At 40.2% G+C, this 26,049-nt stretch overlaps 1 long non-coding RNA gene across 1 annotated transcript; it reads right to left on the reverse strand.

Moving 5' to 3' along the window:
- Positions 1 to 15,533: 15,533 nt before the first annotated feature.
- Positions 15,534 to 25,623, reverse strand: LOC138815336 (uncharacterized). The gene is made up of 3 exons (XR_011368299.1): positions 25,542 to 25,623; positions 17,997 to 18,232; positions 15,534 to 15,697 (listed from the first exon to the last, which is right to left on the reverse strand). It is a non-coding gene; the product is annotated as an uncharacterized lncRNA (long non-coding RNA).
- Positions 25,624 to 26,049: the final 426 nt, after the last annotated feature.

A 26,049-nucleotide genomic window follows, 5' to 3' on the forward strand; every position in this document is an offset into this window, starting at 1 on the left:
GCAGCATTGTTTACAATAGCGAAGATATGGAATCAACCTAGATGCACTTCAGTAGATGAATGGATCAAGAAAATGTCGTATGTATACACAATGGGATTCTATATTTCCCTCAGAAAGAATGATATTGTACCATTCATAAGGAAATGGAAGGACTTGGAAAAATTATATTAAGCAAAGTAAGCCAGAACCAAAGAAACATAGGTTGCATGATTTCCCTCATTTGTAGTAATTAGGATGTGCCTATAAATATAACAATGGATGGTAAAGAAACAAAATTACACTCCAGAGATATCTGAATGCCATCTCTTCAGAGAAGCTTCCTGACTTAGAGCTGAATTTAGCCGTCTTCCTCCTCCTAGCTTCTCACAATACCTGTTCATTTCTTACAGTTTCCACAAGTGTGTACTAATCCAAAACTCCTCCAGGACTTTAAGCTCTGTGAGGGCACAGCTTGGCCTGTTTTTTTTGTTGTTGTTGTTATACTCTGTGGGTTTTATATAGTGTCTAGCTCATCACAGACCATTTCTTGATTTTTGGCCAAATTAAATGAACAAATGAAATATTGTTTAAGGAGTGCTCCATGCCAGTCATTAATCTGCCATGTAGAAGAGGGAGGATAAGCCACACTTAGATAGGACTGACATCAAACGAGTAAATATGATAAAGTATAATGAGTGCTGAGTTTGAGGAAGTACCCCAGGTTGTATAAACCTGTGCTAGAGAGGTTTTGCAGTGGCATGGGGAAGAGGGCACCCTTATTGAATTATTTCTGATGAGCTGAAATTGAGTGAAATAACAAGGCTCTTAATAAGCTGCTCTTTGTGAGTATGTGTGTGTGTGTGTGTGTGTGTGTGTGTGTGTGTGTGTAGAAACAATTCAATCTACAATATGAGGGAATGTAGCTGAGCATCACACACCCTCCTAGCGACAAATCTGTGTGACTCTAATTCCCAGAGGTGTCACAATGGAGGTGGCACACAGCAGAGAATCCATCTTCTTCTTGCCAGCTCAGAGTTAAGGAAAAGAGGAGACCAGGGAGAATTTGCCACCTCTAGAGGCATATTGATTAGAAAGAACTGCCAGGCACCTTTCCATTTGCCTTTTTTTTTTTTTTTGTAGTGCTTGGATTGGAGAAAGGAGAGAGAGTTCTAAATGAGAACAGCCCAATCATTTTCTCTAAAACCTGTTCCAATTTGTCTCCCTGCTCCCTGAAGTTACTACCTTGCATAATCCAGGAAGGGAGATAATCAGCTCTTTGAGTTACATCGGTTTTGCCTGGTTCCCTTGATAAAAATGGCAAAACTTGTCTACGAAATCCTGGAGTTGATTATGGTGTCATTCTCTCTCCTCTTAAATCAAAGCCGTTTTATCTCCTCCAGTCTCACCAGGCTTCAAGAAACAGCATCTTTGCTTCCTTTGGTTTCAATTATTCATAGTCTTTTGCTGACAAAAAAAAAAAAACCCAAAAAACAAAAAACCCAGGCAGTGCAGTCCTTGGGTGAGTTTTACCCAGACTCTGCCAACTGTGTGCACCAGAACTGGGTTTCCATTACCATCATTCACTAGCAAACAGAAAATGGCTACCCAAGGGAGGGCCTTGGTACCATGAAAGCACATTTTTGTCAGGGATACATATGGACGCACATTCTTACACGTGCAAGCCTTAATTGAAAAATAAAACAATTAGCTTCTAATACTTTTGAAGTAACAGAGGGGAGCACTTTTATAGGATGACTAAAGAGAAACAGCCATAGGTTACTTCGTTTATTTTTTTTAATAAACATTGAGTTGTGTTCAAGATGAAGCTTATTAAAACATGAAAGGAGAACATATCAGGACACTGGAAAGCTATTCTACTGATTACTTGTGCGCTTCCTTATTTCCTATTCCACTTTCAAAGGCAAAAGACAAGCTGGAGAAGAATTAGATATCCATAGATTAGGTGTGGGTTTTATTCTATCTCATGTGCTGGCCTTATGAGACTACATACAAAGGGGCTTTTGAAATTGCCAAGGAAAACTCAAGGAGTCTGGGTATGAGTTGGACAACTTGTCAGTCAATTTGGTAGACTGACATAGATGGAGCTCTGTAACTCATGAGAGTATCTCAGTGTGCTTCAAACCAGCTTCCCACAGTTCATCTTTTACTTCATTTTCTCTCTGCATGGGTGAAAAGATATATCTTGACATTCTACTCAAAACTCATCCAAGGACACTACAAATCTTCAGTCTGGCTTATAAACCTCTCTAAGAAATATCCTCCAGTTCTTAGCTGAGTTCATTGTATCTTATCTTCATCTCACCAGCAAGTCACAGACAACCACTCCTATATGCTTTGCTGATGTTATAACTCTGTGGCTTCCTACACACAGCTACCCTTATGCTTGGTCCTTTTACTCCTCGTCTGGGTAATACTTTTTTGTGTATGTGGTATTCTTTTTTTTTATTCCTTTTATTATTATTAAGTTTTTTTATTGTGAAAATACTGTACAGATGGGTTACAATTACATGAGCAAAGTAACGAGTACATTTCTTATCAAGTGTTGTTGCCTCCTCCTTTGTTTCCTTTGTTTTTCCCTTACCCTCCCTGCCTTCCCTTCTCCACGACTACAGACTACATTCCCCCCCCCCATCAAAGTTGTAAATTTCGTTTTTTGACATAACATCTTGTACATTTCATTGTTGGAATGGGTCCACCTATATCCTTATTTAAGCAATTTGTTTTTTCCCTTCCCCTCCCGAAATTATATCAAATCATCAAATACAGTGAACCCCAAGATAAGGACTCAGGTGTTTTTTTTCTTGCTATTGTTTCTAACATATTTATAAGGTGATTTTTTGTTGCTTTTTTTTTGTATGTCCCTCCCCCACAGTATAACCCCTGTTTTCACTGTATTTCACGTATAGATTTCTGCTCAGGTAAGTCCCTTTTCTTTTCTTCCTCTTTTTATACTGTTAGTCCTAGGCTTGAACTCAGGGCCTGGGCTCTGTCTCTGTTGTTGTTGTTTTTTTTCCTGGATCAAGGCTTATGCATTACCACTCAAGCCATAGCTCCATTTCTGGCTTTTTTGGTAGTTAATTGGCGGTAAGAGTCTTTCAGACTTTCCTTCTCAAGCTGGCATGAAACCTTACAAGCCTCAGATCTTAGCCTTCTGAGGAGCTAGGATCATAGGTGTGAGCCATTGGCATCCAGCAAAACCTCTTTTGTGAAGCCCTCAGTAAAGATAATTTGCCCCTTCCTTGAACCTGAGTTGGCTCTTTCCATATTTTTATAGCCTCTATTAGATGGGATGCCAATCAAAAAAGGATTTTCTATAAAGGAAAATGTGGACCATATTGAGAACTGGGCGCTTTAACTTCCCTCCCAATATTCTACTAGGACTGTGATTCCTATGAGTTATTGTAAGTATTTATTGGGATATTTGGTGAGCAGACCAAGTTTTGACATAGGTTTCTGGCATGTCCTGTGCACTGCTAGTATCTGCTGAATGAATTGTAAACCCATGAAACAGATCAGTACATACTGCTGTGTACTGGCCCTGAACAAGAGAAGGAATAGCTGGAGGGGCAACAATGCGCAGGTAATGCTTGATAAGAAATGTACTCGTTATCTTGCCCATGTAATTGTAACTCCTCTGTATGGCATTCTCACAATAAAAAAAAAAGAGAGAGAGAAAGAATTGCTAGGATGTGGGTAGTTTTGTTATTGTCCTTCAGTCTCTAGCTTTCAGTAGATGATACAGTCAGAGGACATCCATGAAGTTCATTTTGTGACCATTTGTTTTGTTTTTATTTAATTTTAATTTTAATTTTATTTTAAAGGTAATGTACAAAGGGGTTACAATTACATAAGTAAATTTAATGAGTACATTTCTTTCTTTCTTTTTATTTATTTTTTGTTGGTCGTGGGACCTGAACCGTGGGCCTGGGCTTTTGCTGCATATGTGGTGCTGAGGAATCAAAGCCAGGGCCTCATGCATGCAAGGCAACACTCTACCATGGAGGCACCTTCTCAGCCCCAAGCACATTTCTTTTCGAACAGTGTTACCCCCTCCTTCATATTCTCTCACTCCCCCCCAACTCCCTCCTCCTCAAGTTATAAAGTTCATTTCCAGCATAGTATCTAGTGAATATCACTGTTGCATTGGTTCACCCTTTGTCTCACCATTTCTCTGACTCCTCTTCCCTTCTCCAAATCAGACTTATACATAAAACAAAGGGTACAGAAAAAAAAAAAAACCAGTGACAACAGAGCATAAACCAAAGGAAAAAAAGAAAGAAGAAATAACTGCAAAAGTACAATGAATAAAACCTCTTGTTTCCATTTCTTGGAGTTCTTTTGATAAATACCATTTTATATGGTCATATGCACATAGCTATTGAGCCATTGTGATCCTTTCCTAAGAATATCTTCCTTTGTTCTCACTGTGCAGATGCTTAGAGTGCTGTTTAATTAAACATGCTGAAATGTCATTATTTGTCTTTTACTATTCAGTGGATTAACTTATAGATTTATAGACATATTCTAGGTATTACAAATGAAAGAAACCATGCAGCCTATGTTTCTTTGGGTCTGGCATACTTCACTTACTTAATGTAATTTTTCCCAAGTCTTTCCATTCATTCTTTCTGATGGAAGCATAGAATTCCATTGTACCACTGGTTTTAATAGAACAGTGATTAAAATAGAAATCAATGGATGGATATTTTAAATTAAAGAAAGTAACTTCAAGTCTCAGGTATCAGAAACTAATGATTCTTATTCTACATTTCTCATGTTTGTCCTTATGAAGATGCATTTGCAGAAATATGGTCATATAAAACCAGTCATTTCTACCTTTTAAAATCGCCTACTGTGTTTTTCTCACTTTTAAAATCACTGACTTTTTACTCCATTTATTTCTTCCAAATATGAAAAGCAGAGGTTTATATTGCTTGTATTTTTCTGGTTATTAAATACGAGGTTAATGTATGTACAGAGTCAGGGGAAAATGTGCAGTAATTTTTAATCACTGCATTGTTGAAGCCTATGCCTGTGATGCCATCTGTGGATTCATTGGGGTTTCAAGGCAGTACCAATCTAATCTAGTAGATTAGAAATAGCCTATATGCAGCTTGCTGTCTGATGATGGGCAAGTAAGTCACAGCCTAATCTGGGTTTTGGTTTTTCCCACAGGTGCATCAGGATGGTACACAAGGTAAAATACAGACTCAATTACAACTCTAAGTCCCTTTCCCCTTTCCACCTCTACCATTGGCATCTGGCTAGATTTTTCTGTGAGTTGTCCCTCCTATGTTCTTCAGCCCATGAGTATTTTATTAGGTGGGGTGACACTTATAAAAATATATGATGCTCTGGTGAGTTTCTATATTGAAGAAATGAGTGCTTGTAGAGAGAAGAGTTGACCATGTTAGGAAATATATACTTACATCCTCCACCTAAATATTCTACTAGTCACGAAGGCACCTTTGAGTTATTGTTAAGATATTTCAAGTATCTCATTAGGGATTAGATTTGATAACCCCAGAGGACATGAACATGGTATTTCTTTCTCACTCTGGAAAGATACACCACATGAGGAATTGTAACAATTAACTGGTAATTGCACTTTGTGTTCTCCATTTTTTGAAGCCTAAGGGGAGGGGAGTCCTTATGGTGTCTCCCATATAGAGAAGACTTGGGAACAAAGTACTGCTGTTGTTCTATAGAAGTGCAGGGTGTGCATTGTTCATAGACTGAGTCCATACATTGGCCCTTCAGTCTGCACTCGCAGAGATTTATGTAGCAGCCACCTGCCATGTAGACAACAGTAGGCCATTATGGTGCTAAAGTTCAGCCCCTGTCAGAGCCAAAGTAAAGAAAAGCAACTGTGTTTGTTTTAAATACATAATCAATCATAACCCTGTGAATAGCCACTTTTCTATTAATGCCTTCATATATCATCGAAAGCCCCTTGGCTTCTACATAATTCTTTTTTTGTCTGGTTCCGTGTCTTTTACTTTATAGTTCCTTTCAGGGGATAATGTGGAATTGCTTCTCAAAACAAGTGTGTTCCTATATTCTTTCTTTATTACTAGAGTTAGCAAGGAAAAAAAACCATCAAAAACATTTCCCAGATGCAGATGGGGAAATGACTCAGAACACTCCAGCTAAATGGACTTGCGAGGAGAGGAGAGATCAGATGACTTTCTAGAAAGTAGTCTAGGGTCTGAGTGCTTACTACCTAGTTGTAGTTTCTGTGTGGCCACAGGTCTGTCATTACATTTTTGAAAGTCACATCGCTTGATGATAAACAGGAACGATGGAAGGCTGTAGGTGATGAGCCAAATACTTGAATTCACAGTGATTTTTTTTTCCTATGGCCCAGTGCCCATAGGAAATTCTGTTGACACTAATTCTCATTCCCTTTGAGGAGAGTCTATGTCAATATTTTCTTTAAAGAGGGTCATTGGCTGACTTCCACAGGTAGGTGCTCAGCAGGTGGTGACCTATGCTATCTTCTTAGGACAGTTTAAGTGGGTCATTAACGTTGAGGAGAATGTTTAGGAGAAGAGAATGATTCTATTGGCTGGAGATGGAGCTCAGTGGTAGAGTGCTTGCTTAGCATACACAAGACCCGGAATTCAATCCCTAGTACCACAGACAGAACAAAATAGTACAGAAGAGAACAGAGCAACAAAACAATTGTCTTCAAACACAGAAAAGTCAGATAGCTTGCTTTTTTATTTCTGGGACAAGCCCAAGAATAGATATTCTATGAGATGAAGTCTTATTTTAAGACCTAGCTTCTCATTCATTCACAGAATGAGCTGGCTTTTCATTTGTGAGCTTGCTTTTGCTGTAAGCACAAGCAATATCATTGTGAGATCCCTGCATAAAAACATACATAGTATCAAATGATGTTTTTAACTCTCAAAATTTTAAGGCTTTCTCATGAGAGATGACAGTTTCTCGGGCTATAACATTGATCAAAATAAAAACCTCTCATTATTGTCCATATTACCCAGACTCCTGTAGAAAAGAAGACATGAATGAGCTTTAGCGGTTATTGAGCATCCTGTGAACCAGGCATCGGATATTTGTGCTATTTTGTCTTCATTATGCCTAGTCAAGGGCCAGGTACATAGGAGGCAATCAGCAAAAGCCTGCCAAAAGAATAAATGAATAAACAACCCTCTATAATCCATTGTAATGTACACCTTACAAATAAGAGATGCCTTCTCAATAAAAGATAGTCTTTGCAGGTAAGTCTTTTTTAAATGTTTATGATTTTAGAACATCTTTGAATGATTTTTACTGAAAAGATCATGAGGCCAAATTTCATTCTTTCTGAGTGCACTCTCTGAGCTGAAAATCAGCAATATGTGAAGAATCTTGATTTTTGTCAAAAGTTAGAATGTCAACTGTCAGTAGACAGGACAAGAACTCTAACCAGAACATATGCTTTCCATTGTTAAGCTAACTGACACAAAGTAATCAGAATTGAGTAGATGGTACCAGTTATATATCTGTATAAAACACCAAGATGATTTTCAGTCATGGTTTTCATAAATCTTCAGCACCAAGTGATTACAAATTGACCTTAGGAAAAACAAAAGAGGAAACTTACAGCAGGTATAACGTTAATTCCCTTGTATAAGTAATATTTTAAGGCAGCTAAACAGATGTTAAATTGAATGAAATACATGAATTGACTTTCTATTTCCCAGAACAGATATATAGGTCAGCGAGCTTCTGCTAGTCTTCTCCACTGTATACAAGAACAGGGATTTTTTAAATTAGTTAATTAATTAATTAATTGTCAGTTGTGGTTTTATAAATAATTTTTATTGTGAAAATACCATACAGAGGGGTTACAATTATATGACCAAGGTAATGAGTACATTTCTTATCAAGCATTGTTGCTTTCTCCTTTGTTTTCCCCCTACCATCCCTGCCCTCCCATCTCCACGACTACACTCCCCCCCCCCAAAGTTGTAAAGTTCATTTTTTGACATAGCATCTTGTACATCTCATTGTTGCAATGGGTCCACCTGTATCCCTGTTTATTCCCTTCCCCTCCCCAAATTATACCAACATCAAATACAGTGAAAACAGGGGTTATACCATGGGGGAGGGACATACAAGGCCTGGGAGCTGTCCCTGAGCCTTTTTATGCTCAAAGCTAGTGCTCTATCACTTAAGCCCCAGCGCCATTTCTGTTTTTTGAGTGGTTAATTAGAGATAAGTGTCTCATGGGGACTTTTCTGCTGGGGCCCATCTCTAACTGTGATCTTCAGATCTCAGCCTCCCAAGTAGCTAGGATTACAGGTGTAAGCCACCAACACCCAGCCTACGAAATTTTTTATTTTTATTTTTATTGTGAGACCCCTTTCAAAAAGACCTGTACGCTTTGGAATACACTTCACAGACGTGTCCAGAAGTTATTTCTGAATAAACTTCGGGCTACAATTCCCCTCAGCCTTAAGTTTAGCAAATTCAGAATGAGTACAGCCCCCTTCATGGTGGGATTGCTGAAGCAGGAGATGACTGGTTCACTCTGAAAGCCATTTTCTTTCTCCAGTGGCCGTTCATTTTGCATATAGCATGGGGTTAAGAGAAAATGAAGAAAGCAAAAAAAGGCAGCTGATGATGAAAAATGGACTTCCATTGTTTGTCTAGTGAAAGTGAGCACAGTAATTTGGGCACTTGATTGGAAAGGAGACAGTGAATGGGAGAAAAGGGAATTTTCTTGTCACTTATCAATATACCGAGTTGCACAAACGTATGGTTTCGAACTGGTAGGTTAGAGTGCCTTTCAAAGTTCAATGGTAAAATCAAGAGTAAGGTCCCAGTGATTCTCTGTCTTGTGAATTCCACCAGATTTTAAAATCCATCACTGAAAGTTTGTAAGTTTTAGACCTCCCAGAAAGGCATTTTGGACTTTTGACTGCTGTCCTCCTTGACCCATGAATCCTGAACAGGAAATTAGAGAGGATTAAGAAAGGATTGTTTGCCTGGGTGAATGAGAGACTGGGGGAGGAGTGTTCATTTGTTTGTGTTGTTTAATCCCTAGCAGGAAATTAAAGAGGATTAAGGAGTTTTATTCGTGTGTGTGTGTGTGTGTGTGTGTGTGTGTGTGTGTGTGTGTGTGTGTGTGTGCACGTACGCACATGTGCCCGTGTGTGCTCGCGTACGTGCACATGCTCATGCATGGCTGAGTGTACATGTGACTATGTATTGAGGAAGGAAGGAAGGGCATGGGTTGGGAGAGAGGGCTCCTCTTGTATTGTTTTTCTCATTTATTTTTCAACAGCTATTCATCAAATGTGCTTAATATACCCCAGGCACTGGAATTAAACACTGGCAATGTGGAAATTAATAAGAAATGTATGTCTCCTTTCTTGAAAGAGTTTAAGAGTCTGTTTGGGGATGCAAGCCATGCAAACATGTCACCATGAGTATACATAAAAGACTTATTAATTATGATTTGTTCTCTGCAGCATGTGGGATGAGTAGCCAACTAATGATTACTTTTGGATATGAACAGAGTGCTTTGTGTTTCCAGAAGTCAGTGTGTGATGGATGGTGGGTGGTGGAACTGGGAATGTGGTTGTATTGTTGCAGGTGTAGGTGACCGGAATGGGATGCTTACAGAGGGAATTACAGGCATTTCCTGGAGAGGTGGCTTTGAGTTGACTTTGGAAAGATGGGGCAGGCCCGTGTGAGCAGAATGTGAATGCTTGAAGGTGCTTTATGTCATGGGGACACTATGGGTAGAAGTGATGTTAGGAAAGGAGTGTGATATATTAGGAAACAAGCATAATTTGGGATGATGGTATCAATATTAAGGGGCACAGGAGAATGATAATGAAGTATGCAGAGGCAGGGCATTGGAGTCATTTAGTGAAAAACATAAAGAATTGTGCACTTCATATTCTGGTTGATAAAGTTGCCAACTGGCTTATAAATAACCATCCTATTCTCCAGAATGGGATGAAATGACTCTTCAGGTTACACACTCAGCTGGAGTGATCAGTGGAAATGACTGGAAACTGATAGCAGAGATCTTCACGATTTATCTACCCCTGGGCATTTTGGTAGCCTCATTTTTTTAAATTTAATTTTATTTTATTTGTGAACATACTGTACAGAGAAGTTACAATTACATGGGCAGGATAATGTGTATATTTCTTACAAAGCATTGCAGCCTCCTCCTTTGTTTACCCTTCACATCCCTTCCCAGCCTCCCCCCTCCCCCCCAATCCCAATCCTTCTCCTTCCCCCCCTTTTCCCCCCCTCCCCCCCACCCCCCGCACCGATGTTGTAAAGCTCATTTTGGACATGACAACTTGTACTTCTCATTTTTTTAACATTTTCTCCCCTGGCTCTAAGTAAAACCGATACTAGATTTCCTTTGCTGCAGGGAAGGGGAGGGATCTCTGGATCTTTTACATATTTTAGAGTATGTGGACTGGGGTATTCTTTCTTCCTTCCAATATCGCTTTGCATTCATCCTTCAAATTTTCCACTCAGAGGCTCTTTCCTCTATAAAGTGCTATTTTATTTGGAAAGTCTGAGTTAGAATTTTTCCTGGTCCCCTCCAGCCCTTGTCACATCTTCATTGGGGTGGTGTGCCACTGTTTGGCTATGAATCTGGAGTCTACCCTCTCCCCCTTCTGCTCATCACATAACCATGTAAGTTAGTTGTATGTTCATAAGGGGCAGATTCTTAAGAATAAATAAACAGGGTATTTGAGTTCACTTATGTTCCAAGAGTCACAGAGCTTGGTTAGAAAGACCTGACTTAAAAAAAAATCCCTCGAGTACTTATTAGAACCTTATTAAGTCAGACAGATAAAACACACAGAAGACAGATGTCTGAGATGGATGGCAGTGTGGTTGCCATTTTTAACAAGCCACTGGCTTTCTCTTCCCTAAAATGGGGACAGCTGCAGAATCACAGACTGCCCAATCCCTTTTTATCCTGGCGGTTTCTTGCATTCCTGACATCATAATGGGATTTATAAGAACCTGTCCCAAAGGAGGAGAATCAGGATGCGATTTGACAGAGATGTAAAAATAGTTGCCACAGTTGAGTGAATAGAAGCTTCCACACTGAAATGCTATTGAAATATAAGGTACAGAAAGGAGTGAAGCCAGCAAGGGCAGAGTTTCTAGAATAACTCCCGAATACCTTCAACATCCACGGCCACCAGCAAGGCCATCTGTACAGGCCTTCCCAGAATTTGATATTGGCTACCCTAGATATAAATGTAAAGAGAAGTTAACTTCAGCCTTTGAACACTTTTGTGGTCAGCAGTGGACTTCTCAGTTAAAATATCCATCTATATATCAGAAGCCAGGTCAGAAGAATGCAGAAAGGTTAAGTCTACAATGATCAGAGAGTCAGGAATTGGAGCTGAGGTTATAGGACTAAGTTTTTCTGCATCCAGGTTGCATGTGTGAATGTTTCAGCTTGAAGGTGGAATTCAGGGAGTCACATGCCATCTGGAGCTATTTTATTGAAATCCCCCCTTTTTTTTTTTTAGTTTGCTTGTCTGGCTCTTATCTTTTCTTGTCGTATGTGCCAGCCAAGACCAAGAGGCTTGAATTATTTCATGTTCCTGCTTTGTGTTAGGTCATTACCATCCTTACTGTACACATACACACACACACACACACCCTTTTCTGAAGTGCCTGGGTCACCGTTGAGTTCAAGGTTGATCACTGTCAAGGCTGATTATTATGGAATAGGAAACTCTCCCAAGTCACATTTTCCCGCAATCATTACCCAAGTCCCCAGGAAAAGCAATCTATAGTGGCAGAGTAATCAGAGGCAGACTGCAGGGGGGCCCAGAGCAGCTAGGAGAACGTGCGTGAGAAGGAACTTGCATGAATGAAGCCCTGCCTAGGTTTGAATAAGAGATTGCCTGCTCTTGCCTCACGTGACTCCCACCATAGATTTAAGAAACAGTCTTTTTGGACATTATAGAACTCCAAGGCTAATAGAATATAGCATTTTCTTCATGAACAAGGCCTTGAGAACATTATGGAATGTTTCTTCCATTTCAAAAAGGGCCTCTTGTCACCTAAAGAGATTAAAAGTGTTAGAAATTCTCACCCTAACTCTATATCTTCACTTTGAATGCCATTCTTTTTTGAGGTCATACATATTTATATTAAAATGTGATTATGTATGAGGAGTTCTTCAGTCATAACTGAACATGAAATGAGGTATTTGTGTTTCCTTTTTCTTCAAATATGTGCACCTGTGTTCTTTTGATCATTTGCCATTGTTTTACTCCAAAATCACTAAAGAGGGAACCTAGAAAGGAGAATATGGGTCTTCCTATTCAATTGCTTACCTTTGTAACTTTACAAACATAAAGCAGTGTTTGGTTTGAAAATGTATTATTCCATCTGATGCCTGGCTTAACAATACAATTTAGAAGATTTTGCTAATCAGAGAGTTGTTTTAAATAACAACATTTGTATTCTCTAGCCTTCCGGCTTCCTTTCATGACATAGGACTTGGAGCTCTTAATTAAGCATCAGTCAAGGTCAAGGAAGGGTTGGTGGTACAGAGGTGACGGGAGCAGGTAAAAGAAGTTGGACAAGGAATTATTCTGGCAACTAGGACAAAGATTGGTCTCTGAGAAATAGGAGATCCTGGAGGGGGAGAACAAACATGGGCAAAATCATGTAGTAATGTGTAGACAAGAATTTTAGAGGGGGGAAAATGTATATGAAGAATGTCTAATCTGATATGAGGTACAGAAGCAAGTTGATATGGAGAATGAGGATATCAGCCTAAACACCAGTTACCCTAGCCAACTGTCCCTTAGCAGCTATTTATTAGGTATATGTTTTGTGATGGATGTGGAAATGATAGCTGTGAATGCCAGAGTTCTCACTCCTGAGTGGCATTTGTGTTCCAATAGCCCGGTATAAGAAGGTCAAATGAAAACCTCTTGCACACCATCTCTAGTAGGCAGAAGTAGGTTCATGGCATGGTTTATGTCTTTCACTGACCATGTGCTATTTTGCAGACCACTTTAGGCTTTCTGAACCTGTTTTCTCATTCACACAGTGCAAGTGGGCTGTGGTGAGACATGAGGTATGCATGCAGTGTATTCAGAGCTGGCAGCTTCTGTCTATGCTCAACACACATGGTGGCTCATGGATATGTCTTTGGGCCTATATGGTTGTGTTGTTTGGGTGGATATGCGAGAGTTGGTGCAAACATGATTGATAATTGACTGCCTGAACAGGACCATGCTTCAGTAACAGATTTATACAAGGTAGACCATTTCAACTTCTCCAACTGCTATCCTAAGTAGAAAAAATCAACTCTGGATCAAAAGGGGGAAATAGGGACCCCCAGATATCAGCAAATGGCCTCTATTTCAAAAACTGAACAAAAAAACACAATTAGACAAGAATTTAATTGAGTCTCCCTCAGGAACTGTTGTGGATTTGCCAGTACCAGTCAGGTAATCTTGTCTTCCTTCTAATAAACAAGTTCCCATTTTTTTGGAGGAGTGGGGTGCTCAATAGGAAATGACACATAGAGGGAATGCGTAGAGTCATATAAAGCAAAGCTTTTGGACCTACAAATTGCACCTAGAAGATTAAATTCTCTTTGAGCGATGCCTTAAGAAAATATAAAAATAGCTATCTTCACTTGGAAGGTTATTTTTTCCCCAGTGGTGATCATTCTGTTCCTTGATGGATATGTCAAGGGCTTTATATGCATTGAGATGCTTATGGGGTTATAGATGTCTTCTGACTCTGGTTATTTTAGTTGAATAGTCGTTTTTGCTGTTTTTATAAAGAGAATAAACAATATGTGGAAGACTAATAATGTCCAACATGCTAGCATTAAAAATTAGCATAGGAGGCTTTGGGGCTCATGCTCGCAACTGACCTTGTTTTTTCTCCTTAGCTTTTTGTCCTTTTGAATTCTGTTGCCTTAATGATATAATAACAGCAAATAGAAAAGTAACTCCTACTTTTGATCCTGATAAATCTGTTCTGATCTGGGGCTTATCACTAGAAGCATGGGGATTAACACTATCTCGTCTTGTCTGATTTGGTGTTGAACTTTTCATTCTGCAAACTAATGTATTTGGTTGACCTTTGGGGCAACAACTTATTAATGCCTTTAATTTTCCCACTGAAAGATTACACTTACACAATTGATGATTTGTGTATTATAATTTTCAAGCATTTTTATTAGTATATACTTTCAAGGAAACTTTTTTTTAAGGTTCTACTTTTTTTTTTTAATTGTGAAAATACCGTACAGAGGTGTTACAATTACATGGGCAAGGTAATGAGTACATTTCTTATCAAGCATTGGTGTCTCCTCCTTTGTTTCCCCTTCCTATCCCTTCCCATCTCCCCTTCCCCCCTGCTCCCCGCCCAGCGGCTTCCCCCTTCCCCACCCCCACCCCACCCCTGGCCAAAGTTGTAAAGTTCATTTTTCGACATAACATCTTGTACATCTCATTGTTGCAATGGGTCCACCTGTATCCTCAAGGAAACATTTTTTATCTTATTTAAACTAGTTGGCCTTGTCTTGAAAACCTACTGTGCAACAAAAACTGTTCTCAATCTCATATTACAGCCCTAAAAATGTAGATAACAATATAGCTCCTTGTTGCTGAGAGGAAGACGGTTATACATTATTCAAATTCCAGTGTACAGTAAACAGATCCAAATGAGTGAGCTCTAGAAAGGGACTTTTAATCCAGTGTAACAGGTGCCTCTTTTCTCTATGCTTCTAGTTTCTGCATAGATTGCTCAGAGCCTGGAAAAGCCTTTTATGTGTCTCCTTGGGCTTTGAGTTTCTAATCTGCCTTAAGTCAACACTGTGATCATGTTGCTCTGTGTTAGGAAGCTGAGGGCTTGAGTGAGCTGGAGTCCCCATTGCAGTGAATGACGGGGCCAACCTTTGAACCTGCCATTAATAAACCAAGCTGTTCACATTTCTCTGTGGCCGAGCATGACACCCAGGCAGAGGGTTTGTAATACCAATAAACAACTCAGGATGTGATGTGCCTGCATATGAGCATGTATTTGTTTGAGTGTCACACAATTAAAAGCCAAGGAATCTCAGGCTTTCATTAAGAGCCATCCTTCTTAGCTTATTTAGTGTTTTGGAGACCAAGAGAGAGTACAAATCAGGAATGGCCTCCAGGGGACAGCTAATGATGCAGGAATGGACGGAACTAGTCTAACTGTTGGCCTGCAGGCAGCCTGATCATTAGATTTGAGGGGGGTGGGGGGAAAGAGAAAGAACCAATGAAGATGGTCATTTGAAAAAAAAAGCAGAAGTGATTGTTTTGCCCTTGCTCCCAAAATACCAGGCAATCCCCCAGCCCCTTCTTTGATTAATATTGCTTGCAATGGTTACACACCACTCAACAGGGCATTGCATTTATCAAAATTTGCCAAAGCAGACAGGCATTGCCATGTGAGAAGAATGGATGTAATAGGCCTGAAGCCTTGCAGGGACTATCTGGGCCCCAGGAATGCAGGTGGTAGGCTTTGTCAGGGTGGTGGGCTCATGGCCCAGACAATTTTCTTTCTCCTCCAAACTATAAAGTTCCGTGAGCAGTTCTTAGGGTGAAAGCTTCATTGCTCCCTGAGGTGATCTGCATTGAAGATGGTCTTTAATGGTCCCAGTCTCTTCTTCTTTGCCATGTGACTCCTGTCAAAGGCCAGAACACAGAAAAAGGATTCAAGAAGTGTTTATTTTGAAATCATTCTTTTTCAAATGCGGATGAATGATTGGGTCATCTGAGAAAGTAAGTTGAAAATCAAAACACCAGCATATTCCTAGAATCTATCTCTAGTGTTGCCCATTCACTGCCCCAAAAAAGCCACTTGGTACTGTGATCAGTTTTGTGAAAACACTAGCTTCGAATTGTCCTGTTGCCTTTGACTCTACATAGTCAACCTTTATCCACCTAGGGTCTCTCTCTGGAAAGTGAGTAGAGGTCTTCAAAATATTCTTATTGCAATGCTGAAATATATCAGATATGCCATTTTAGGCCTCACACAAGCTTCATGGCTGACTTGAATGGTGACCAACATCTCTAACTGTCACAGAAAGTTGCTCTAAAAGCTTGAAGAAGGAATTCAGCTTTTGCAGTAACATTTTGGCAATTGATAGTGACCTTCATATTTCTCCGTGTCTCTTTCCTAATGGTCCAGGAGAGAAGCTTCACTTAGAAATCAAGTTGCTTTCTTGACTGAGTGACTCATTGGGAGATTTCTCATCTGTGAAATGGGTTGTTTCCTTCTTCATCTTGGATGCCCATGATCTCAGATCATTTCTTTATACTTCGTCATAGTTTCATTTCAACGCTTGTAATCCCATATATCTGTTCTTCTGATTTCATTATTTTCCTTTAAAATTTCTACTCCATCTGGTAACACTTAAATAACTCATGTGAAATATTGAAGAGGGGGGAAGGAAGATGAGATTAAAATCTAAGGATTTGGATAGTCCTGGAGCACATAGGCGAGAAAAGGAACATGACTTTTCAAGCTTCCTCCTAGAAGTAAATAGGAAGAAGTTAGATGGTCCAGCCTACCTTCTTTTCCTTTGTCAACTGCCTTGAAATCCTCCCATGGCTTTCAAAAAAAAAACCATCTAGGCTGTGCTATTGGCTAAGTCCTTCCTCAGTACCCAGCTACAACATAGATCTCTTTACACCAGGAATATTATTCATCAGCATGAGCTACGTCTCTAATATTTTCAGGTTCACATGCATAAAACTTTAAAATGATATAGGTCTGTAGATTTCTCTTATTACTTTTTATATTCAAATCCATTAATATGAAAAATTTCAAAGCCATGTTGGATTGGAAGTAATTCAGCCAGATATGATTTGAATATGAAGTCTGATTTCAGTAAAAGGGAGGTCTGTATGGAGTTGTACCTAGTTCAAAAGCCTGGTTCAACTCATGGCCATTTAAGTACACCTTCTTCAGAATTAGATCTCTGGAAATCCAAAAGGACCACTGAGCCAGAATTAAACATTACAGTCCTAGCTCTTTTGACCTTTGTCCAAATAACCTTATGACACAGGTAAAAATAAGTGGGTCAAATAAAATTTTTGGCAATGACATAATTTTTAAAAGGAAGAATGCAAGAATCATACTTTATAGGCCTCAAGCACACCAAATCTGTGTATCTAGTAGTTCTATACATAGAAATGAGGTACAAAAAAGCACCAAACACAAACATTTATTGTGGTGATATAAATATTATCAAAATTTTAGAACAGGAACAGAAGTGGTTACCAAACTTAGCACATAGTCATGTGACTCAAGAGCAATAGTTTACCCAATAAGAAAATGGAATCCTGACCGAATAATTTTTCAACTGATTTGAATACCACTATACAACTCTTTGAATACCACTATTTGGGCAGGGAAGGTATTTTGGTTAAAATAATTTTCATTCAGAAGCAAAAGTGGAGATGTGTCCATAGCTAAGAAATTTATATTCCTCACATTATGAAACCAGAGGAAATTATTTTATTACATATCAATGAAGTCAAATGGCATGATGGCAAGGAGAAGGAACACTTCTTGAGTGCTTGTTATCTGCTATCTCATTACATCCATTTCATGATGAAGTCTTCACTAAATATTTCGAAGAGTGTTTCTTCATTGTCTCCTAGTCACTTTCTAAAGCTGGTATTTCCACCTATATACATGGATCCACTAGGCAAGGTCAGGTAACTTTAAACCTTCACTAAATACTTCTTGGGAGTCTTGAATAATATCTATTTATCTGGGTTCTACCAAGTATTAACTCAGCGTGTCCTGGTATCCTGGACAGGGATGGTATTGGGCCAAGTCAGACAAAATCTCAACTCAATGAAATAAAGAGCACTGATCCCTGGCCATGAGCCCTCATGGCTCATGTCTGCTGAAATCATTGATCCTGAATCCCAGTTTCTCCTGGAGACTTGATATCAGTACTTTAGACTTACATATGCAACTTTGTCATCTTCTTGTCCTCCTCCTCTTACTCTTTCTCTTCCTCTGTTTCCTTCTATTTTCTTCTTTCATTTCTGTCTGCTCTTCCCTTCTTCCTTTTCCTCCTCCACCTTCCATCTCTTCTTCCTTCTCCTTTTTTCAGTGTTAAGGATCAAATCCAGCGTTTGGGGACATGTTAGGTTAAAAACTCTACTACCAAGCATATTCCCCAGTTCAGCTCTCTGTTCTCCTGAAAAAGGAAGAGAATCAAGTATAAGTTTAGAGGCCAGGGAAAATTTAAAAAAATGAAACACTTGGCTGGTGCTGGTGGCTCATATCTATAATCCTAGCTAGTCAGGATACTGAGATCTGAGGATCATGATTTGAAGCCAACCCAGGCTGGAAAGTCCATGAGGCTCTTATTTCCAATTAACCACTCAAAAAGCCATTGACCAACTGGTAGAGCACCAGCCTTGAGTGACAAAGCTTAGAGATAGTGACAAGTCCTGAGTCAAAACTCAGAACTAGAACAAAAATAAACAAATGAATAGAACACTATGTGATTACAACTTAGGTCAAGCAAATAGACAAATAGAATATTCCAGCACCCCTTCCCTCTTAGGAAGTTTGGCTAATTAGTTTGGCTACTCTTGAACTTCATATAAATGAAATCAAATAACATCTTTATCATTTTATTCATGATGGACCTTTCTATATTTCCAGTTTGAGTCCATTGAGAATGAAATTGACATCAACATTCTTTCACTTTTTGCTCTCATTAGATTTTATTTCCAGTGAAAACCTTTTAGGAAAGCCTTCTAGGGAAGCCCCCTCCTGGTACCCACTGGGATTCACCTGATATCACTTTAACTTCCATTCCTATTGCTATCTAGGAGAGTCTTAAATAGGGAGAGAACATCTCACTAAGGCATATCCTTGAACTGCATCCTTAGAACGTGCCTCTCCATTGTTGGCTAGAGATATAAACAACCTTGGGCTGACACAGAGGGACCAGCACTGAGTGTCTTTCCAAAGCCTGCAACGTTCTCCCAGTTTGGGCTTTGTTCCTGTTCCTATGGGTACTGCCCAGAGATATAATTTAGACTCAAGCCAGGACTCCTGGCTTATACCTACTGAAGATCCTGGGGAGGACAAGATCAAATTCAGTCTTCCATGTATAATTGTTAACATTCTCTGTTTCATTGTGGATGAGTTCAGTATAACAATGGAAATCTTTGTTTGGGCCTCCATGAATGACCTCAATAATAGTACAGCTCAAATGATTAAGCAATCACTGTACGAAGATGCTGTTACCTACTGACATGCCTGTATTATATATTCCCCAGGAGCAGAACGGAATGTAAACCCGAGGTCTATTTTCCAGGAGAGAAGCTTCACACTCTAGGAAGCAATTTGTTTCTTTTATTTATTTTTATTTTATTGTATTATAGTTTTTAATTTTATTATACTGCAAGTTTCTCAAGGTTACTTTACCAGAAAATGGTGGCACTAGTCATTAAGAGATCATAGAAGATGCAGTGTATCAAAATTGAGTACAGTGACAACAAGGGATATGCCATAAGGGAAAGAACATACAAAGAAAACAATAACAACCACCAAAAATAAAAGCACATGGTACATTTAAAACAATAACAATAAAGACAGACCTCTTGTGTCCATATCTTGGGATTCATTTCACTTAGCATCATCTTATATGGTCATTTGTGCATAGTTTTATGAGCTTTTCAGCTCATCTGATAAGATTATTTTGATACCCTGCATTTTGTACATACATATGTCTAATCTAGGGAGGGGAAAGAGAGTAACAAAACGCTGAAACAAAGACACAGGATGACACATTGCAACAAAGATACCCACAGGGCAGTATATTGGAAACAAACTTTACCACTTCGGGTGGTGGGGGGCTGGGGGGTAGGATTGTGGGAGTGGGGGAAGGGAGGGATAGGGGGACAACAAGGAAGGGAAGGTGTAACAATGACTGACAAGTAATGCAATCATTGCTTTGCTCATGTAACTGTAACCCTTCTGTACAATATCTTAACAGTAAAATAAAATTAAAAAATAAGAAATATAAAAAAGAGATCATAGAATTCATCTCCTGGCTGCATTATTCTCTCTTGTGGAATACTCAGTAAAATGATGATCTTCCCCTCCTCCCCCCACCTCCCCAGTAATGAAATATAATGAGGTGGAGCACCAGGATTGGCTGTGACTGCCGGGAAGAGCTTGCTCCCTAAGAAAAGGATGTACTGAGTTACACTTGCACAAGTTTGTGGTGCTTATTTTTCATGGCTTGGAGCCTTCTTTTTGTACCTAACCTGAGCTGTGCCGTGGATGACAGCATGCTTATTCCTGTGAAGGTTGAAGGAGGCTGAGCTCATATTAATGGGATCAGAGCACCTTCTCTACAAAGTCACACCAACAGGCCTGGCCGGCACTGACCCTGCAACACACAAAGTCAAGCTGCTAACAGGAAACATGGGGTGATTTCTAACTTGCTTTCTAGTCCACTGTTATCCAGTGTCAGCAATGGTCCTCATTACCATCTCAGAAATACCGCTAACGGTTGTAGCTTTTTTTTTTTCTTTCCTCTCCTGCTGCTGCAGGTGGTAGCCTGTAAGTGTTTCTTCTCTGGGATTGATGACTGCAATGTACCTTTCTGGGGCTTCCACTGAGGCCGGGGCAAGCAGCTGCCAGGCTGAGAATCCCTCCTGACGCTAGCGAGTCAGCAGATTGATCCTGGGCTGGCCACGCTTCCGTGCCTTCCCGTTAACCATCATATTGATTTTAGGGCCTTCCTACTTGCACAACCCTAAGTTGGCAGGGATAGGAAAATGAGAAGGAAGGATGTGCCACGGAGGGCTGCCCAGCAGGTTTACACACAAAGCCGCAAGCTAACTGGTGCTACTGATTTATTTCACTTATTTAACTAATAAAATATACGTCTAGCGGCTTGTAAGACGACAGGGGACTCAGTAGGAGGAGAGACCGAGGCATGAGTCAGAGGGGATGGGGATTCAATTTATGAAAAAGGGAATAAGAATGGTGCATGAAGAAGAAACAAGAAGGGAGGAAATGGATAGAAGAAATGGGTTGTTTAAAGAACCATAACTTTTGAGCCCATGGAAGAAGCAAATATCACACAAAATGAAGAGGCAGGACAATGATCAGCTGAGGGGTTAAGAAATAGGGCAAAGGCAGTACCTAGGATGGGGCATAGAAAGGAAGCAGAGAGAGCCATGGCCACAAACTTAGCTGAAGAGCCTCTCCTCTGGTCTGGAATAGAGCCAATCATCGGGCTGCTCTTAAACCCTGCCCTAAGCAAACCAACCAAATCATCTGTTACAGTGGCTAAGAGCAGCCGCATAGGAGGAAGAGCCTGGTTTTGAATCCTAGCTGCATGGCTGACGAATGGTCTGGACAAGTTTTTAGTATCTGAGTCCATTTGCGCATCAACCAAATGCCGGGATAGATGTCACCTACCCTGTGGGGTATAAAGAGCCGTGCACAGGCCCAGCTCTATTTACCCACAGGGATCATTCTCCACTATAATCATCATTGTCACGAAGTCTATTGAGAGAACTGTGAGGGATCTGCGCCCATGTTACCTCCCATATTTCCCCTGACTTCTGCTTTAATAGCAAGAGGATCATTCTGTATTCCTTTTTTACTTGCTGTCACCAGAGACTGGCTGATAGTTACCCGTTTTATTTATGCCTAAGGCTTACTGCTTTAATTTGGTCTTTACCTCGTTTTCAACTTCATGTAATTATATCCTCAACTCTGGGTTTAGGTTCCTCCTAAATCCCTTGTGACCATTATGTGGCCCAGGGAAAAAGTCCCTTGCCCCCCTTTCCTGCCTGCCATAGTAACCAGGAATCAGAGAGCCTCCTGCTTGTTTCTGAGAGTAGCTCTTGCTCTTTTTCGAAGACTGCATCCAGAGAAAGTTTGCTTCCATCATCAGTTGTTTAAACTGAGTGAACCCACATTGGAAGGAGCCCAATCGGATCGATTACCAGATGGTAACTTGGTGTTTTGTCCAAGTTTGTGCAATAGGAAAGAACACAGCCGGGAAGGAAGATACAATAAAGATAAACCAGCCTACCATCCATCAGAAAAGAGACAAGGGCCATCAAAAGATCACACAATAACTTCCTGGATAGTCCCAGGCTTCCCTTGTGTGTGTTTGATATTCTTGGCTTGATGAGAAACAAGATGGTTTCTAGGACACTTCATACAAAGGATCCTGAAAGTGGGAAAAATAATAAAGGCGTGTGTTCAAACAACAGTTCTGAAACTTATGAACTGAGTTCCTTAAGCACACCATTAAACTCTTAGGTCTCTTCGTATTTCTTTTTATCTCTGAACAGAGAAAGAAATTATTTGTATGGGATAGGGTTGTGATGAAAATTAGATGTCTGACTGTGACATTTACATACAGTTGTATCTGTAAAGCACCTATACTACTATTGTCCTATACCTAACTTTATTGGATGCTATGGCAATAATAACAAATCGCTGCTTTTACTACTATCATCCTTGTTATTACTATAATCGTTAACACCCACTGAGGATCTCTAAGATTTTAGTACATTTATAAATTGTGCTTTGCTTGGATTTGAATCCCAGCTCTGTCCTTCATTTCCTAGAAGATCTTAGATGAGTTGTTGCTTCTCTTTTTTTCTGACTCCTCTCAAACAGAAACAAGGGCTCTTTATTCTGAGCCGAGTAACAAGGTCCAAGGAAAATTATAGTTATGAAATTACCCTTTGCTCTTCCAAACAGTCTTTCAAAATAAATGCCTGTTTGGTTCTGATAATCAACCCTCGGAGAAGGCTGCCTAGACTGAGCCTTCCCTGACAGTAATCCTAGATGAAGTTGGTTGACTGTGGGTAGCCAAAGAGCAAAATTGGCTCTGCTGTGCAAGTTAAAACTGCCAAATAGGAATAGCAGGTGTGTTTTCACTGTGAGAAACAATGGAGAGGGAGAAAAAAAAACATTAACGCTACTTGCATAATAGCCATCCTCCAGAGTCGACAAAGGTGACTTATTATTAGCATTGGTATTATTGCTTCTGTAGGCAGAAGGCTCACCTGCCCCTTGTGTCTCTTGCAGGGCACACTGTGGGCTGAAGTTCTTCCAGCTCCTGGACCTCCATTATTGCTAATGGAGGGAACTGACTGGATGGGTGACCCACAATTTGATTGCTCAATTTTTTTAAGAAAGTGTCTCCCACAATCCTCTTAGGTGCCATGTCTCCCACGGAGGGCCCCTTCCATTCTTTTCTCTCTCTCTTTCTCTTTCTCTCTTTTTTTTTTAATGAAATACCTAGGCAGGGAAATTGCTTCTCTGAACTCCTTTTCCATTCTCTAGCATGATGAAATAAATGGCTTAGGGTCTGGAGGCATAATTTACTGACTTCATTTAAATCAGACTGGAGGTGATGCTATTTACACAGCTGGTTTTGTGCAGGGCCTGCTCCCTGGCTCCTTGCCACATCGCATAAGATGAACCCCGAGTCACCAAGTCCCAGCTTCTTTATTAGGAACAATATGTCTCCTCTCATCTCATTGGTATAAACATATGTGAACAGAATGAGAACAGAAATGGTCAGGTAGAGTGAGAAGGAAAACAAATCAATGAACTGGCACACTGAACACTTGCATTCAAATACTGAGGATTAATCATCAGACCCCCAGAGTTCATTCATTCTCTTTCATTCATTCCTTAAATCAACATAGATCAAACTAGGCAGTTTTCCAGATATGGGGATGGTGGCAGTAAAGATCAGACAAGAAAACAGAGAAAAAAGTTGTTGAATACATCATCAAGACTATCAAAACATGCTTCAGAAGAGAGAAACTGACTGGTGAGAAAGGCATTGCCTATGACTTTCAGCCAATGAAATGGCTAACTCTTGGAGCTAAAGGAGGGTTTGGGGCTGAGAACTGAAGGATGATACCAAGACTCAGCCATACCAAGAACAGCTAAAACAAGCACTTTGTGCAGGAGGAAGAGCAGGTATAGGGGTCATCCAGATGTGGTTGAGGAACAGAGAAGCTATGAAGCTGACCTCTGGGGAGAAGTTTGGAACCCACTAATACTGGCAGATTGTGGTAAGCAAATTGAATCAGACAAGGGTTTCTAGATGGATGGTATCAGGTATCATCTATACAGCAGAATCGTCTGGAGACCTTTGAAAAGTACTAGGTCCTCCACATCTAGGGATTCTGTATCAGTCCTGGGTAGGTGTTCCAATATGCACCTTAAACTGCGAACTCCTGGTGTCAACGGATACAAATCCAATGAAGGTTGGACACACGATTTTGTCAGGAACATCTATTTTTGCTTTGGTAATCATGTATGACAAATGCTCATCAAAAGGGTGGATGAGGATGAAAACATTCTCATAGCACTTCATAGTCCTAAAACCATATTTTAACAGGCCAGCATACATTCCAGGGGATTCAAAATCTACCAAGTTATTTTCCAAGTCAAGTGGAAGTCAACTAAATGGGGTAACACATCAATGTTGTTTCCAGTTATTGGTCATGAAATCTGTGATTGATGTGAACCATGGTGGTGGTGTCAAGGTCCTCTCAAATTTGCTGGTGGGTGGCACTTTTTAAAAAGTTTTTTTGCTGGTCCTGGGGCTTGAACTCTGGGTACTGTCCCTGGGCCTCTTTATGCTCAAGGCTAGTGCTCTACCACTTGAGCCTCAGTATCACTTCTGGCTTTTTATGAGTAGTTTACTGGAGATGAGAATCTCATAGATTTGCTGCCCAGGCTGGCTTCAAACTGTGATCCTCAGATCTCAGCCTCCTGAGTGGTTAGGATTATAGGTGTAAGCCACCAGCACCCTGCTCTGGGTGGTACTTTTATAAACACAACTAGACATACTCAGAAGAAGCTAGCAGTCTTAAATGCCAGTTCATTTGGGTATCTGAGAGCTTCTATGAAATGTACAGCAAGAACAAGGGAATCAGGTTTGTTTGTTTTTTCCCCAGGAGGAAACACCTTTCCATGAAACCTGATCTGCTTGGGTTATATCCACTGTCAATCAGTGGTTCTCAAAAGGAAATACACATTTGCATCACCTCCAGTGGTCCTTGCTTTAGGATAGGGGCTAAAAAGGTACATTTTTTGGTTTTTAAGTCAATGCCTCCAGCTTGCTAGGCAGATCTCTACCACTCAAGTGACATCTCAAGATCTTTATGCTTTATGTTTTTAGGTAGGATCTTGTGGGTTTTGCCTGGCTGGCTTGAGTTAGATCACCTATGCCCCTTGCATAGGTAGTTACAGAAGTGCACTACCATGCTCAGCTTTTTTGTTGAAATAACTTTTGGTTTTGCTTCAAAGTATCTCTAAATAGCAATCCTGAGCCCTGTCTTCTAAATGGCTGAGATTAAAGAAGCAAGCCACCATTTGACCACCAAGATGCATTTCTAATAAGTTCCCAGGGGATGTTTCTGCTAGCCTTCAGACCACACTTTGAGATTCATATCTTTACAGTACAAATAATTTTAAAGCACACTTACTAAACCAAAAGAGACATGACGTCATAGGAACCACTGCAATTCCTTCTCTTTCTTGTTCCTCCTTCATTCCTCCCTCCCTCCCTTCTTTCTTTCCTCCCCTCTTCCTTCCCTCCATTCTCCATCTCCCCACACTTTCTCCCTCTCCTCCCTCTCTCTCTCTGGCCTCAGAATTCTGATTAGTATGGACTTTTATTCCAGATGAAGTTGTTAAGGCAGGATCTTGCCCTGGTGACCACGTTTCCCAAGCAACCACAGCTTTATGAGCTCACAAAGCAGAGGAGCACATCTTGGAAGCAGTCGTGTTCGCCTGCAAGTTGCCCTGTTCTGGCCTCAGGAAGTCACACAAAAGCCTTTTGGAAATATCTCCACTTGATCTCTCTGCCCCGGGAGCCCGTAGAATCAAAAGCGAGATGTCTCACATCCTTCAAACTGGGGAGGACATATTAGTTCTGACACAGTCTGGCTGAATCCTCAGTTTCCCCCCTTAGGAACAAATAGTTCTCTCCAA

This window comes from Dipodomys merriami, unplaced genomic scaffold (assembly GCF_024711535.1).
Source record: "Dipodomys merriami isolate MVZ:Mamm:240054 unplaced genomic scaffold, mDipMer1.0.p SCAF_64, whole genome shotgun sequence".
Classification (NCBI taxonomy): Eukaryota; Metazoa; Chordata; class Mammalia; order Rodentia; family Heteromyidae; genus Dipodomys; species Dipodomys merriami.